A 14,661-nucleotide genomic window follows, 5' to 3' on the forward strand; every position below is an offset into this window, starting at 1 on the left:
GTCTCCTTGATTCTTCCCACTCCAGTGACTCACATAGAATTGTCTTTTCCTGAAAGGCCAAGACCTTTTGTGATTTTCCTGACACCAGTAGCGTGTGTAGATTCGCCTATTGCTAAGTTAAATGTTCCTATGATTCCCCCCATGGGGAGGACCATTACTGATATGCTTCTTGAGTATTATGCAAGCACTTAAATTGCAAAAGGGATACACAAGAGAAGCACAAAGGAAGATGATAATGAATTAAATAATTATCTAGCCAGTCCAGCACACTTGGGTAATAACATGTGGTATCAGCACATGAAAAAGGTAGGTGAGGGTCATCCAAAGAGAGTTGCTATGTTTGTGATCTCATTCCTTATGCTGTGGGGACCTCCACGATATTCATAGTTATAGAAGTAGCTGTCCAGAAAGCTCTTTGCCTGATACACCTTGCACTCTGCAGGACAAGAGGCCAGTTTCAGGGCTCAACGGCATCCTTGGTATGGGGGACTGAGAAGACATCTCCAAAAGATGATGACTATGTGCAACATTTGAAGACAAGAGAGAAATCAGAGACAAAGAATCAAGTAATACGATATGAACAGCCTGCAATGAATGGAGCAGGAATCAGAAGAGAAGAAAACAAAATGCTCAATCATCAAGGAAAGAACCACAAAGAAATATGAGGATGCAAGGAGAGAGGTCAGCTTCAAATCAAGGGAACAGTTCTGACCTCAGAAGGATGGGCAGAAGGCCTGACTGTGCGCAAGGCGCCAGCACTAACAGGCTATTATGAGCCAGTCATAGATACTGCAGAGAATGAAAGCAAGCATCATTGGTTGAACATTGTGAAATTACTGACATGGGTCGATGATAAAGTAGGACATTTGCAGACAATGGGCCTCATTACACGGTAGGCGGTAACCATGGCGCTATTAGCACCATGGTTGCCACCAGTATTTTACCGTGTCCGCCTTCGTGGATGGCGGAATTACCGCCCTACTCCAAGGTGAGCGGGGGTGGTAATTCCCCATTCACCAAGGCACTTCCCCATTCCCATTTTTGCCCCCATAGTGCATAATGGGAATGGGGAAGGCGCTAATTACAGTACCGCAGATTGCGGTACCGTAATTAGCACCAAGGTCCCTTTGCGGCACCCTACTTTAACGGCGGGTAAAACCAGATGTTAAGGTCGGGTCCTGCAGAGGGAACTCGTAGTAAGGTGGTAAGGGTTTACTGGTACTGGTGCCCTTACTGGTACCGGTAAACCCTTACCGCCTACCGTGTAATGAGGCCCAGTAACTCTAGCAAATGCATCCCTCTGTTTCAGAGAAAACAGCACAGGAAAAGTTGGAATGAATCAGCAGTGTGGCCGAATTTTTGACTTACCAGGCATGAATGATGGAACAGTAGTGTTAATGGACCACACTGAGCTTGTGGATCCAGAGCTTATATGAAGTTGCCCAAAGATTGAGGAGGGCTGTGTTCCATAGTAATTATTCATGTTCCAGCGTTGGTGTTTCCAAAGGGTGACCTGAACATTGGAGAGTTTCAAAAAGTAGATGCTCATATGAGGAAGAGGAAATCATTTGGATTCCTCAATCGGATGAAAAAGGGAGAATTACTTCTCAGCTAAATCGATAGAAGCCTTCAATTCTCTTCTATATGAACACAGGTTTTTCAGTCAGACTGCTGCAGTATTCACGACTATCTGTCGGGGATCCAGACGATGGCGAATGTGAAGAAGTTGCAAATCACGCCCTGGGAGCTCCTGCAGACGATCAACACTACCATAAATGGATTCAATGCTATCAAGGAAGAACTGAGAGCCATAAGACTAATGACTCTTCAGAATAGATATGTATTGGACATGATTACAACTATAGATAGGTGTTCGTGCCAAAATCGGAGAATCATGTTGCACATTCATACTTTCTCATGATGATGAGAATGGGACCTTGACAGAGGCCATAACGATGCTGACGAATGTGCACATAAAAATGGAACATGAGACAGAAGATATTGCAGATGACAGCTGGTTTGCATCAATCTTCTCATGGGTTCCACACTGGATGGCTAATATCTTCAGTTCCTCGGAGCACTCTTGGTGATGATCATGTTCAGATTCTGCGTGATCAGAATTATAATCACACAGTGTATGAAGACAGCAAAGAAAGCAGTATAAATTATGATTATGATTGATGTTGTGTCTGGGTTTGGATCCAAAGAGCTGACAGATGAAGAAATCAGAAAATATGTAGAAGCAAGCATTCTAGCACCTGAGGGAACAACGTTCCTGTATCCAAGAAACCGCAAGAAGTATGAGGGAAGATGGATCTACTGCAGTCCGAATGGACAATGTAGTCACATGACATGGAGTGTTGATGAACATGTAAAATCAGCAGGATCTCTGAAAGGTGTAATAAAGATATGGAGTTCAAAGAAGCACTTTTACACACAAGAATGTCTACATGTGATGACTGATGGGAGAGTGGCCGATGAATCAACAGAGGGGGGATTGTAGAGGAGGAGCCAAATGCCTCTACCGGAGGTTCTGCCCCCATTCTTACCATATGTTGGAAGCTGGAAATTGCAACATGCACGACGCCAGTATTTGTATCAATCCCACGAAGGATCCTCAAAACAAGGTGTCCATTGAGAAAGCCGTATATAACGTACCCATAGAGAAATGACAGTCTCTTAAAGGAGGTTCTTGAAGAAGTGTGAAGTGACACAGGCAAGTGACTGGTGACGTCACCTGAAGCAAGGGGGTGCATAATCCACCAGGGGTCACATAGGCCTAAAGACAACATGAGAGAGTATAGTTGACGTGCAGCTCTTGATTGGGGTCTAGGGGTAGGGCTAGTTCTATCCAATGTACGATCCAGTATTAAGTTCATGTTTACCCCCCAGACCAAGGGTACCCCCACGTATATAGACAATAGCTGCTCCAGCACCACAAAGAACTCAGGGGAGACAACATTCGGGCAATAGATGTTGACTAGCACCAGTTCCATGCCCTCTAGTATACCATGGACCACCACGTACCTCTCTTCGGGATCTATGTGTGATGTTTTATCAACAAATCTCAGGCTTTTATGGACCAGGGTTATAACATCTCGAGATTGAGAGGAGAAGGAGGTGAAATATCTATTTGGGCCCCAACTAGGGGCCATACTGCACCAAATCGCACCCTTGGCGTGTGCTTCTTGTGAGAACAGCATGTTTGCATTGTGGCAGATGGCATATGATATGATCTTGCAGGCCTTAAAAAAATTACCAAGTCCCCGGACATTCCAGCTCTGAAACTTTAGTTGCTGTGTCATATTCTCTAAGACGTTTCAACATGTGTCGAGCAAGCTACATAAGACCCCCATGTTTTGATAGATACTGTCCTCTCCCTCCAGCACCTGATTGGCAACTGTTTTAATGTTTTATCCCCGGAAACTTAATGGGGATGTGCCCAGTGCACCCGCAACAGCACCAGGTCACTCCCGGTAGCATCAGAACAATCCCCTACCTCCTCCACACCCACTGCAAACCCCAACCTCGCAGTGCCACTCCCCCTCCCTATCCCCCCAACCTCCCCTCCTTTGAACTCCAACCCCCCCACCCTGGCCCCTTCTCGAGCGGTCCAACAGGGACCTGAGAGCAACTTAACCCCTGGTACGAATATTGCAACTGCAAGGGGGAATGCTGTTGCCGCACGACCACCTATATTGGATCTTGGGTGGAACACCCATCTATGTAGTGTGGGAGAAGCCACTGAAGATTTAGTGTGCCACTATCGGCTCATATTGGTAAGGAGAACAGAAAGCTCAAACAGTGCAGTGTGAACCAGATATACTCAATCAGCATGGTTGTCCCCAATTAGATCATCAGCAGGATTGTTCACTAGTATTTCTGCTTCAATGAATTTCACTGCCTCACTCGGACAGTAAAGAAGTAGAGCTTGCCCCGGAAAGTGAGCTTGAGGCATGCCAGAAAAAACATGGCATACTGAATGTTCCTTTCCGTGAGCATCTTTTTCACCCCAAGGAATTAGTGCCGTTCTTGCTGTACTCAAGTGGGAAAGTCCGGGAAGATCCTTATGGTCTGGGATCCCAACCTCAATTCTTTTTTTTCTCGGGCTAGCCAAAGGAGATGATCTCTATCCCGAAAGCTCAGTATTTTTGCAATATTGGGCCTGTGAAGTCACCAGGTTTGGGGTATGGGGCCAATGCACGGTAGGCACGCTCAACAGCAAAGAAGCAAGAGAAATCTGGGATCCCCACGAGGTCTTTTAAGTATGTTTTCAGTGGCCAGCTCCATTTTCCTTGTGAGTGCGTCCTCGGGCACACCGACTATACGGATATTATTCCTACGTGAACGGGACTCGAAACCATCACACTTATTTTTCACAAACTTTATATCGCGGGAATGATCAGCCACCGTGTCTTGGAGCATGTGTAGACCGTCTTCATTGGCTCCGATCCTGGTCTCAACTTCAGTGATTCTGGCCCCCTCGTGGGCCAACTGGGACCTGAGTGATGCCACATTTGCATTGATATCATCTAGTTTTTCATGGATTGATGCAACCTTTTTGGCCATTGCCTCCATCATGTTGGTTAGATCAGGGGTAGGAACGGAGATTGGCATGGAGGTGTCACCCTGACCTTGGGCTGGATGCCCCTGTTCGGACCTTGACATCGATTTTGTAAATTTGTCCATGGTTCCGGTCCCCCCGTGTGCCACTGGTCATGTTAGTTGTAAAGGCTTCTTTCCCGGCCCCTGCTTAGGATCAGGCACCGGATTTCCAATTAGAGTTGCCGGCTGTGGGCAGGCACTCGGAGCAGCCTGGTATACCCTGTAAGACAACGTGAGGGGTGGTGAACACAGGTTAGCTGGGGGCCAGTTGAGTGTCCTTTGAGGATACCAGAAATCGCCAAGTGGGAAATGTCCCCAGCAGGGTCAAGTGGGGCACAACTGCGAAGTTACAATGTGGATCTTCAACACCGGCAAGCGAGGTGGCGAGACTTGGGAAGGCCGCTGGAGCAGTGGCACCACAACGAAGTACCACAGCCAAGGCCTCCCACACCGTGCGCGTGTCAGCAGGAGGGCCACATGAGAGTGATCAGGATGGCAGTCCCCAGAATGTTGACACCCTCGCGGTGCAAAGAAACCCTCTAATGGGTGGAGGGTTAGTCAGGGGCCTTAGCAGATGCAAGGGCTCACAAACAATCCAGCCAGCAATGAGGGGAAAGTCCAGGGTTCTGGGCAGCAGCCACACCAGTTCTACAGGGGCAATTGCAGGGAGGACACCCGAACAGGGCACACATAGAACCCTTACTTGTGGCCGGTGGAGCGAAGAGAAGGTGCAGAATCAGCGGCAGGGTCACAGTGCCAGGGTAGATCAGCGCAGGTATGGACCAGAGGAAGCCAGGGAGTCCTGCAGCGTCGATATCTGCCACTTGTCGTGCATCATGGACCTCAGTCCAGGCAGCCAACTCAAGCCACAAGACCAGTGCCCCAGGAGATCTCAGGAGCCGGCGGGCCCTTAGTAGGAGTAGTTACCGAGCCGTAGCCCATCAGTGGGGCACTGGGGCCTGGCGTCTGCCCCAGTCACGCGAGTCACCCCCCCTCCTCCAGCCCAAGACAGGCAATGAAAATATTGCTGCGCGGATGGTGGGGGGGCGCGCAGCCACAGACACATTCAGGGCTCATCTACAGGGGACAGCGTGACAAGGTCGGGAGCTGGCTTAGTATGATGGGCTCCGTCCCCAGCAGCGCCACGGGACAGGGCCGCCACAGATATGAAGATGGGGTCCCAGATCCAGGCAGGGGCGGGGCAAGTCACAGCACTGTGCACTGTTCTCTCCCTCACTGTGTTACGCACTTAGTTCAGGTGCACGTAGCAGCACAGGCAGGTAGCAAGCTGGTGGCAGAGACACAGCACCCACACCGGTGTGGCGCTCATAATAGCAGATGGTAGGGGAAGGCAATCAGCCGGCGCTGGTAGAGCGCCACTGCCCTCCGAACACAGGACCAGTAAACGCACCGCCCCTCAGCCCCCAGCAGCTGCCTGCCCCCACAGCGATCCAGCAGGGGGAGGGGGCCGGCATGGAAGTATTCTTTGAGCCACAGGGCCTGACACCTCATGATATGTGCAGGCGGACCGTCCAGAACAGTCCTGCCTCAGCAGGTCCCCACAGACCAGATGGAGGACGGAAGTCACAGCAGAAGGCGCGCGGGCCTAGGGTCAGCCGTTCATTGCACCTCAGGTCGATGAGAGCTAGATCTCGGCACAGGGGTAGTTGATCCTGACAGGATCCGAGCCAACAGTGCCCTCAGATCTCAGCAAACAGGACCAGTGATTTGGAGATCCAAGGATTGGTGGAGCGGCCGCCTCATCCAGTCTTGTTTAGGTGTAGTGTGGAGCTGAGAAGCTAGGCAGCCATTTTCCAGGCTTCTCAACAGAACCCCCATGATTTAACCATTTGAGTTCTTTTTCCCAACTGTGCCTTTCAAATGAAAGCCTAAAAACGAAATTTTCCATTGATTCCCTTGCCTCCCAAACCAGAATCCCAAAGCACTGCATGTCGTTTGAATGTGTGTTGCAAAACTATTTTCCTACTGTATTGCAAATGTTTTCTATTGGTTAAATTGTAATTAAATATGTTGTAAGTTGTGACTGCATGGTTCAAAATGTTACCTGTGTTGTTTTAATATCAGAAATTAATGTTGACTTGTGATATTGGGTGTTGCCACTGCATTCGTGGCTGATATTGGCTGCTAGACTTCTTTGTCAAACCTTAAATAAATAAATAAATATGTCTTCTTACTATACACCGGCCTGATTGCTAGTCCATTGGTGGTGTGGGTGTGAGACAGGTTGAAGGCCTTACCAAAGTGAATCTGAAATAGTGCTTTGGCAGCGCCCCACCTTGCTTGGGGGTGGGGAGGAAGTCCCTGAGTTGAGTGTGACCAACTAATAAACTAATAAACTGCGACAGACTTGCCAGATTCTCCTTCGAAGAAGACAATGTTAAGGTTTAGTATTCAAAAAGTGCCTTTATTTCTTATTTTTGTTTTCAAGGAGTGGCCTTAAAGTTGACACATGTTTCGACCTCATCTCAGGTCTTTTTCAAAACTGGGCACAAACTCTAAAGGGTTTCCAATGTTCCCAATCAACGCATACCGCATGCGGAATATTATATTTGGGGCCAAATCCCCAGGTTCCAGAGAAAAGTGATGTGATCTCTGTGTAGCAGCAGGATCACTGGGCCAAATGGCGAGTCACGATATGCGTCAAATCAAGGTTGTATGAAAATAGGGAGTTTAATAAAAACAATTGACGCACACGAATAATCAAAAACCCTGAAGACTAAACCATGTAAAGGAAACACAGACAATGCAGACTTTGAGAAGAAAGGGCACTCTGGTTAATAAGAAGGGGTGTTCAAGGATGAAATGTGAGCAGCAGTGTCAAAATCCAAGACTATGGGCTTCATTACGACTTTGGCATGGCTACCCCCAAAATCGGGTTCCGGGTTCCCTGAATGGGGAAATACCGGGCCATTTCGAGTATGGAGGGCCAGGTATTTCCTCCTTCAGAGAACCCGGGCCCGGTCCTTCCCCATTCCCATTCGAGCCCCCATAGGGCTCAATGGGAATGGGGAGGGAGCTAACAACGGGCCCATTAAAAGAGGGCCCGTTGTTAGCTCCCTGGTCCCCTCACGGGACCCGCTATAGATGTCTGGATTAACCAGACGTCCAGAGCGGGTCCCACGAGGGGACCTGGTAATAGTGCAGAATGCGTTTAACTGCGCCGTTAAACGCATTCTGCACTACTTGTAATGAGGCCCTATGGCCCTTATTACGAGTTTGGCGGTAGCCGTGCCTGTAAAACCGGCAGGCTGCCACCAGATTTGTGGGGATTTACCGGCACCGGACTTGCCAGAATTACTGGGGCATTACATTCTGTTACTCCCCATTCCAGTGGAGTCTCATAGGACTCCATGGGAGTGGGGATCGTGGAAACACAGCACCATGCGGTAATGGTGCCGGTGTTTCCGTGTCCATCTGCGACCAATGCCATTACGCCTGCCAGGTCAGACCTGTTGGGTGTGACGCCACAGAACTCAGAGTTAGCCGGTCCAGAAAACGGTGCCGGTACAGTTTTACAGGCACCATTAAATCCGGACCGGCTATCTCATAATGAGGCACTATGGCCATCATTACGACTCTGGTGGTAGCCGTGCTGTTAAAAACATTTTTAGAGGAAATGTCCTGCACCCTGGGAGGAAGGTGTTGGCCTTCCACTGGTAGGATCAAACGACAGCTTCCTGGCCATTGTCACACATGGCTGTTTTGGAGACAAACAGGCCAGACAGCTAACAGACATCAGCCCTGTCAAAGCTGAGAATGCCTCAGCAAGCTGACACTAGTATGATATCAAATGCTGTGGCTGTATAATTGTGTGACTCTACTAGCCACCATGCCATAAGGAGGCATGGCTTATATTTACAAATTAACGTGCCAGCAGGGTGACTAGAATACACATTCTGTGTTTAATTGGTGGTGCAAATACTTAGGAAATCACCTGTTCCTGTTGGAGTGTTGTGTTACATCAACTGTCAGGAATACACATGTGACCTTTGAACCTGCCCTGTTGACACTAATGATGAGGATGTCAACTGATGGTCCAAGCAAAGGTACATGGCTGCATTATAATTTTGAAATGTAACATTGTGAAAGGGATCAACAGACCTGCCTTTCAAAAACAGATTTACCTGCATCGTTGTATTAATATAAAACACAATGTTCAGGCACTCCGGCCTCCCCCAGATGGCAGTCTGTTACCTATTTAAGGGAGGGGAGTCTCCCCCCTTAGTGGATTTATCTTTGGGCACTTGAAAATTAAGGCTTTATCTGGAACCTGTTTGGGTGTAATATAAATGGATAGAACCCACAATCTTTTGGTAGGGGGGGATTAGGCTTGGGGTGGGAGGGATACACTCAAAGCAAAAGAACAATAAGCCTGATTATTTCTTTATAGGTCTGCCAGATAGGCCTGCAGTAATTTACAATCATGTCATATTCCAAATCAAATTAGACACGTATGTCAAAAAAGATTGGTCAAGAAGTTAAAACAAAATGTATTCTGATTGTCAATCACAAACATCACATTGATAAAATCAATACACCTAATTCATGTGCACTTTCCGCAAGACACATCTAAGAAACAACAAACATCTGTCTACAAATCAAAAGAAACCCAGAGTAGAGTTGGGTAGTGGGGTTAGTACGTGACAGTCCTGCATATGAACATGACACTGGCCCTCATTAGGACCCTGGCGGAGAGGGTTTTACGCCGGCGTAGTGCATGGCGTACCTCTCCGCCAGACTACGAGTTCCCGTAGCGCCATGGATGATTTTTACGCCTGCTTTTTGCAGGCGGAAAAATCCATGGCGCTACGGGACTTGTTGTTAATTACGCCACCGTAATTTACGGTGGCGTAATTAACGCCTTCCCCACTCCCATTATACCCTATGGGGCAAGAATGGGAATGGGGAAGGGTAAAATGGGGATTGGGGACTTACCGCCCCGCCAAGGTCGGCATGGGGCGGTAAGTCCGCCAACCACCTTGGCGGAGTTGGCAGCTTAGCGCCATGGACCATGGTGCAAATTGCACCATGGTCCTCCGCCAGGGTCCTAATGAGGGCCACTGACATTTGAACATATCAACTCAGTCGTTTCCATCTAATAGTTTCAGAAAGAGAGAGAATAATTCAAGTCTCTCGAATAGTCGGACAAATTCCTTTCAATGTTCAATGGATATGTCTACGTATGTTTCGGCTGTGCGAAGAGTTTTAGTCACCATCCCTGGTGTCTATCCTTTGTGTTAAAGCCGTCTTCAGGACAAAATATTTCTTCTGTTAGCATGGATGTCTCATCTCTTCCCCAACATGTATTATCTTGTGTTTTGCTATAGACAAAGCATAAAAACAATACACAATGTTTTTAAAAAAGCCTCAGCTAAAAAGACCAGCTGAATTAACAAAATATATGGTGTTAATTAACCAAAGCAGCAGAGTACTGAGCTGGTCAATATTCTCGATAGGACCTGAGTGTTGTGATTTATATATAAGAAGGCAGTTTTCTTTGCTTCTTGGGAGCTATATTATTCAGCTGCCTGTATTTTATTTTTATTTTTCCTCACTAGAAGTACACTTTTAGTTGCACCTGTGTGTGATACAGATAAAGGACACACTGTTGTCTGTTTTATTACAGCAGTTGTTGCATAACTGAATGTACTTTAAAAAAGTCGTTGCACTAACCTCTATGCTGGTTATGCTACGCATATGTTGGTTGGTAGCTTGATGTTAAAGAAGTAGCAGTGAATGGTCGACATTGATACAAAGCGCTTCGCTGCCTTTGTAATTACTTCTCTGGACAGACGGTATTTTCGTGCGTGTCTGTGATTTCTAAGGATTAATAAAAATATAACGTGATTTTAGATTAGATTGTCTGCTGATGGTGCCATTCACCATTTATAACAGCTATCCGTTTCACTTGTTCCTTATTCCTCTTTTAGGGATAGCAGTCAGTGCCGAATCTATAACTGTCTTTTGCTATCTCGGCTGCACTGGTACCTTGGTAATTTAATGTATCCATCCAAGGACCTGGCGCACAGTATTTATCAATAGCTAGGAATGGGGCAGATGTAAGCAGGGGCTGGCTTGTGCAAGATATAGATCTCGTACACCTAACACATAATCTTTCATTCTCTACACTTATCTACACATATTGCTGCATCTGATTAGTGAAAGCCTTCAATTTAACTTGCCTTTTTGTGTCGATTTGCTGCTTTCATTAGAGGCACACGACTTGTCCCACGTATTGCTGGCAGTGACGAGGCTCGTGGTCGTTGTTGAAATCACTAGTGTGTCATTCACGAGCGCGTCTTGATGTACGTATAGCCGTGCGGCCAAGACGTTAATGACTACACTGCTTGCAGGTAATCTTCCGCAGCCCTAGTTCGTACGCCATATTGGATGCCTTTGTTTTTTCTTAATGTGCTCTGTATAGCTGCCTTCATGCACTAACAGCAGAATAAGTCTCCTAGGGGACTGGTTAGGTCCTCTAGGCAAATAGTTAATGTGTCAGATAAATAAACCACTGCGGTTGTTTTTTTATCAATATGGCAAACAGCCATATATGTTATGATGTTACTTGGCATTTATATAGCACCTTATATATCATTGGTATGACCTCAAAGCGCTGGTAGGTTGAACGCCCTCGGGAACAGCAGTTCAAGTCAGTAGAGAAAGAGAGTGTCGTATGGTGCATGGGCGCACTGGATATGTGTACAGCTGGTGTGGTTGTTGCATGGTAGCTGCTTCTTAGCTGTAGGTGTGGTGCTGAGGAAATCAGTTGAATGTGTTCAGTCTGGAGGGTGGACACCCAGACTGAGTTGTGGCTGCGTTAGGCCTGAGGAATGCCTAAGCTAGCCGGAATGTGCTCAGCTAGCTGTGTTTTATTAGGATGTTGAGGTGTTCGTGAGGTCATGTTAGTATGTGAACAGCTAGGCTGAATTTACCATGGTATAGCTGTGTTCTAGTTGAATGATGGTGTATAGGAGAGAGTAAGCCAAGTAGTGTGATATGGTGGTTATCAGTAAAGCCCCTGAGACCAGGCACGAGAGCAGGACAGTGGGGCGTTCATAGCGGCATATGTATATAAAGCGACAGGATGGATAGGGTAAACATGGGATACAGAAAAACATGGGGATACAGGTACATAGCATATATAGGAGGTACAGATATGTACCATCTGCCGCAGCATCCGCATCGTCCTCAGCATCCGCACCATACGCATCATCCGTAGCATCCGCACCATTCGTAGCATCCGCACCATCCGTAGCATTGCACAGTGGAGCCAATGTGGGGGTTAAAGGTATGGTTTGCAGGAATGGAGCCTTCCATGGAGGGGAGCTAGGGGTAGGCCTACGTCGTTAATCAGAAGACTCCCATGGTGAATGTAGATGACCAAGGTTGTGGTGTCACCAGACTCTGGTATTCTGTAGGATACTGTTAAGGATTCCAATCAGGCAATACACCCTGGTCTCAGCCTAGTATGCAATGCCCAAATGAAATACTTATTTTATAATGTCTATAGGTCATATATTCTGAGTGATATACCACTCATATCACACCCCTTCTCAAAATACCCCCAGTTCACAATGGACCAGGAATCAGGCTGGTTGGTTAAGGTAATATTTATTTATTTATTTAAAATTCAAATCAAACATATGTTTTAATATATGGGGCAGTAATCACCAATGTGGTGACAATACAAAGAGGAAAGTAGGAAATGCAGTTGAATTTACTTTTAGCAACACAAAATATAAAACACAGAGAAAAGAACAGATTTGGCTTGTTTGAAAGATAGCACTTAAATTAGGATTTCCCCCGGCAAAATTCCTTGACCCACTAATAAGCTATTCTAAACAGATGTGAGTAAGCAGCAGGTATTCAGGAATAAAGAACAGTGTACAGAATTTAAAGATAACCTCCCCTCCCCAGAGAAGAGAGAAAAATGGATTGGAAATCTTACACTTTTAAAATGACTTTTGAAAATGGCTTATCAAAACAATGAAAAGTGTGCAAAAGTCCTTAAATCAGTATAAGTTTCTATGGGAGCAACATGGGAAAGATGCTAACAATCATAAGCTATAGTTGGAGCAAAATGAAACACTTTGGGCCTCATTACGACCCTGGCGGTCCCGTAATGAACGGTGCTGGTATGGGACCAGCACCGTTCATTACGGGATGCCTGATTACGAGGTCCCCCAGCGGGACCCGGAACAGATGTCTGGTAAAACCAGACGTACTTTCCGGGTCCCGCGAGGGGACCAAGGAGCTAATAACAGGCCCGCTATTAACGGGCCTGTTAGCTCCATCCCCATTCCCATTGAGCCCTACAGGGGCTCAAATGGGAATGGGGAATGGTTTTGTGCATGAGGAATTACCGGGTCCTCCAAGGTCGGAATGACCCGGTAATTCCTCATTCACAGAACCCGGACACGATTTTGGAGACAGCCTTGGCACTAATAGCACCATGGCTACCTCCACATTTGTAATGAGGCCCTTTGAATCTTAATGGAAGTTTGGAAAAATTGAAATTGAAAATCACACGTGTAAAACTTTGCAGAAATGCAAATTCCCGCCTAAAATTAGCTAAATGTTTTTCAAGAAAAACAGGTGAAATACACTGTTTTTGGATGCGTTGTGTTGGGATGTAGCTATAGGTCTTATGTTTAAGTCAGAGTTGAAATGAAGTATCTAGCTATTAAATTCAGGAAGTTATTCAATGTTGAATGAGAGGTGTTTTTAGGAAAATAGAGTAGAGAAAAACAGAAAATCGGTTTTAAAATGACAGGTTAATTTTACTTAAACTAGATCTAATGGATAACAAAAAGAGAAGGCCACCCGTGAATCTCCACAGTTACACGGCCGTTGTAACCCTTCACATGGTGGATACCCCATTTTCTTTATGGAAATTACTTTATTTAATCAAAATCACTAGTGGTTTATGGTCTAGTAAAACAAAAATAAAGAGAAAATCGGCGCTAACACTAGGAATCACAGACAGGGTTGCAAGAATGGTTGTGACAGTATTAGATGTACTTAAATAAAGATAGGATGGTTTAGAGATCGGGATAGGACAAGGCAAGGCAAGATATGCTATGGTTTACTATGATTGCCATTAATACTTATAGTCCACTTTAATTTAAGATTTGGACCGTCAAGGGTTCTGGTCATCACCCGGATCGGGTCTAACAAAGAACAGCAGGGCACATCTGGTGGAATAGGATCAGCTGGGTGGTTCTGGTCACCTGGACTGGGACCTCGGACTGGAGACTGCACTGGTTACTGGAGACCGGAGATCAGTGGGATGGCGAGTTTGGAGCAGGCAAGCATTTAGTGGTAGCAAGCCAGATTGGATCAAAATGCTTCCATTAGGTTTTTGGGATGGCTTCAGAATTTGGGCCTAGCTGAAAAGGAGTTCAGCAATGCAGAGGCCTTGGCTTTGCAAAGAAATCTGGAATCAGGAGCAAGGATGGAGAATTCAGGAACAGGGTGCCACGCAGAAATCAGGATGAAGTCAGGAATCAGTCCCTGTGTGTTGTGAGGTTCCCTTATTTATCACGCCAAATGACATCACTAAAATATATGGTAGGGGCAGACTTACAACCCAAACCCACAATGCTATGATTGGTCAAAATCACAGTTTCCACCTTGCTTTTTGCTGGTTGGATGACAGAAAGGGATGTCATGTTTTATGGTGTAACTTTTACAATGTCTGGAAACCTCCCCTAGCCACTGTTACCAAATTCTAACTTTCCCACAAATATATATTTATGTAGTTATGCCGTCTAATAAAATCAGATACATAAGTTACATATTTGTGGGTACCATTTCAGTCCAACTCCCAAGTCTGTGGGACCTGGTTTAGTCTTTCTGTTGAATTTTGGCAATTTTAACCATGAAAGATTTGGCGTAACATTTCCCAATTCTGTACATATACACACAATTACCCCTAGAATATTTGTACACAGCGTTATGTTTGCAACATTAATAGCTACTGCACAATTGGTCATTCTTTATAACTTCTGTTCCTTACGCAGTAAGAAGTCC

General features: G+C 46.1%; 1 long non-coding RNA gene across 2 annotated transcripts in view; it reads right to left on the reverse strand.

The window, feature by feature from the left end:
• LOC138497330 (uncharacterized) overlaps positions 1 to 10,983 on the reverse strand; it is a 237,863-nt gene extending 226,880 nt beyond the window's left edge. For both annotated transcript variants that reach the window (XR_011278566.1, XR_011278565.1), the window contains exons 1-2: positions 10,809 to 10,983; positions 10,300 to 10,446 (exon numbers count right to left, since the gene is read on the reverse strand). This is a non-coding gene — a long non-coding RNA (uncharacterized lncRNA). The remainder of the gene's footprint in view (positions 1 to 10,299; positions 10,447 to 10,808) is intronic.
• Positions 10,984 to 14,661: the final 3,678 nt, after the last annotated feature.

The sequence above is a fragment of the Ambystoma mexicanum genome, chromosome 5q (genome assembly GCF_040938575.1).
Source record: "Ambystoma mexicanum isolate Mex_15411 chromosome 5q, UKY_AmexF1_1, whole genome shotgun sequence".
In the NCBI taxonomy this organism is placed as follows: domain Eukaryota; kingdom Metazoa; phylum Chordata; class Amphibia; order Caudata; family Ambystomatidae; genus Ambystoma; species Ambystoma mexicanum.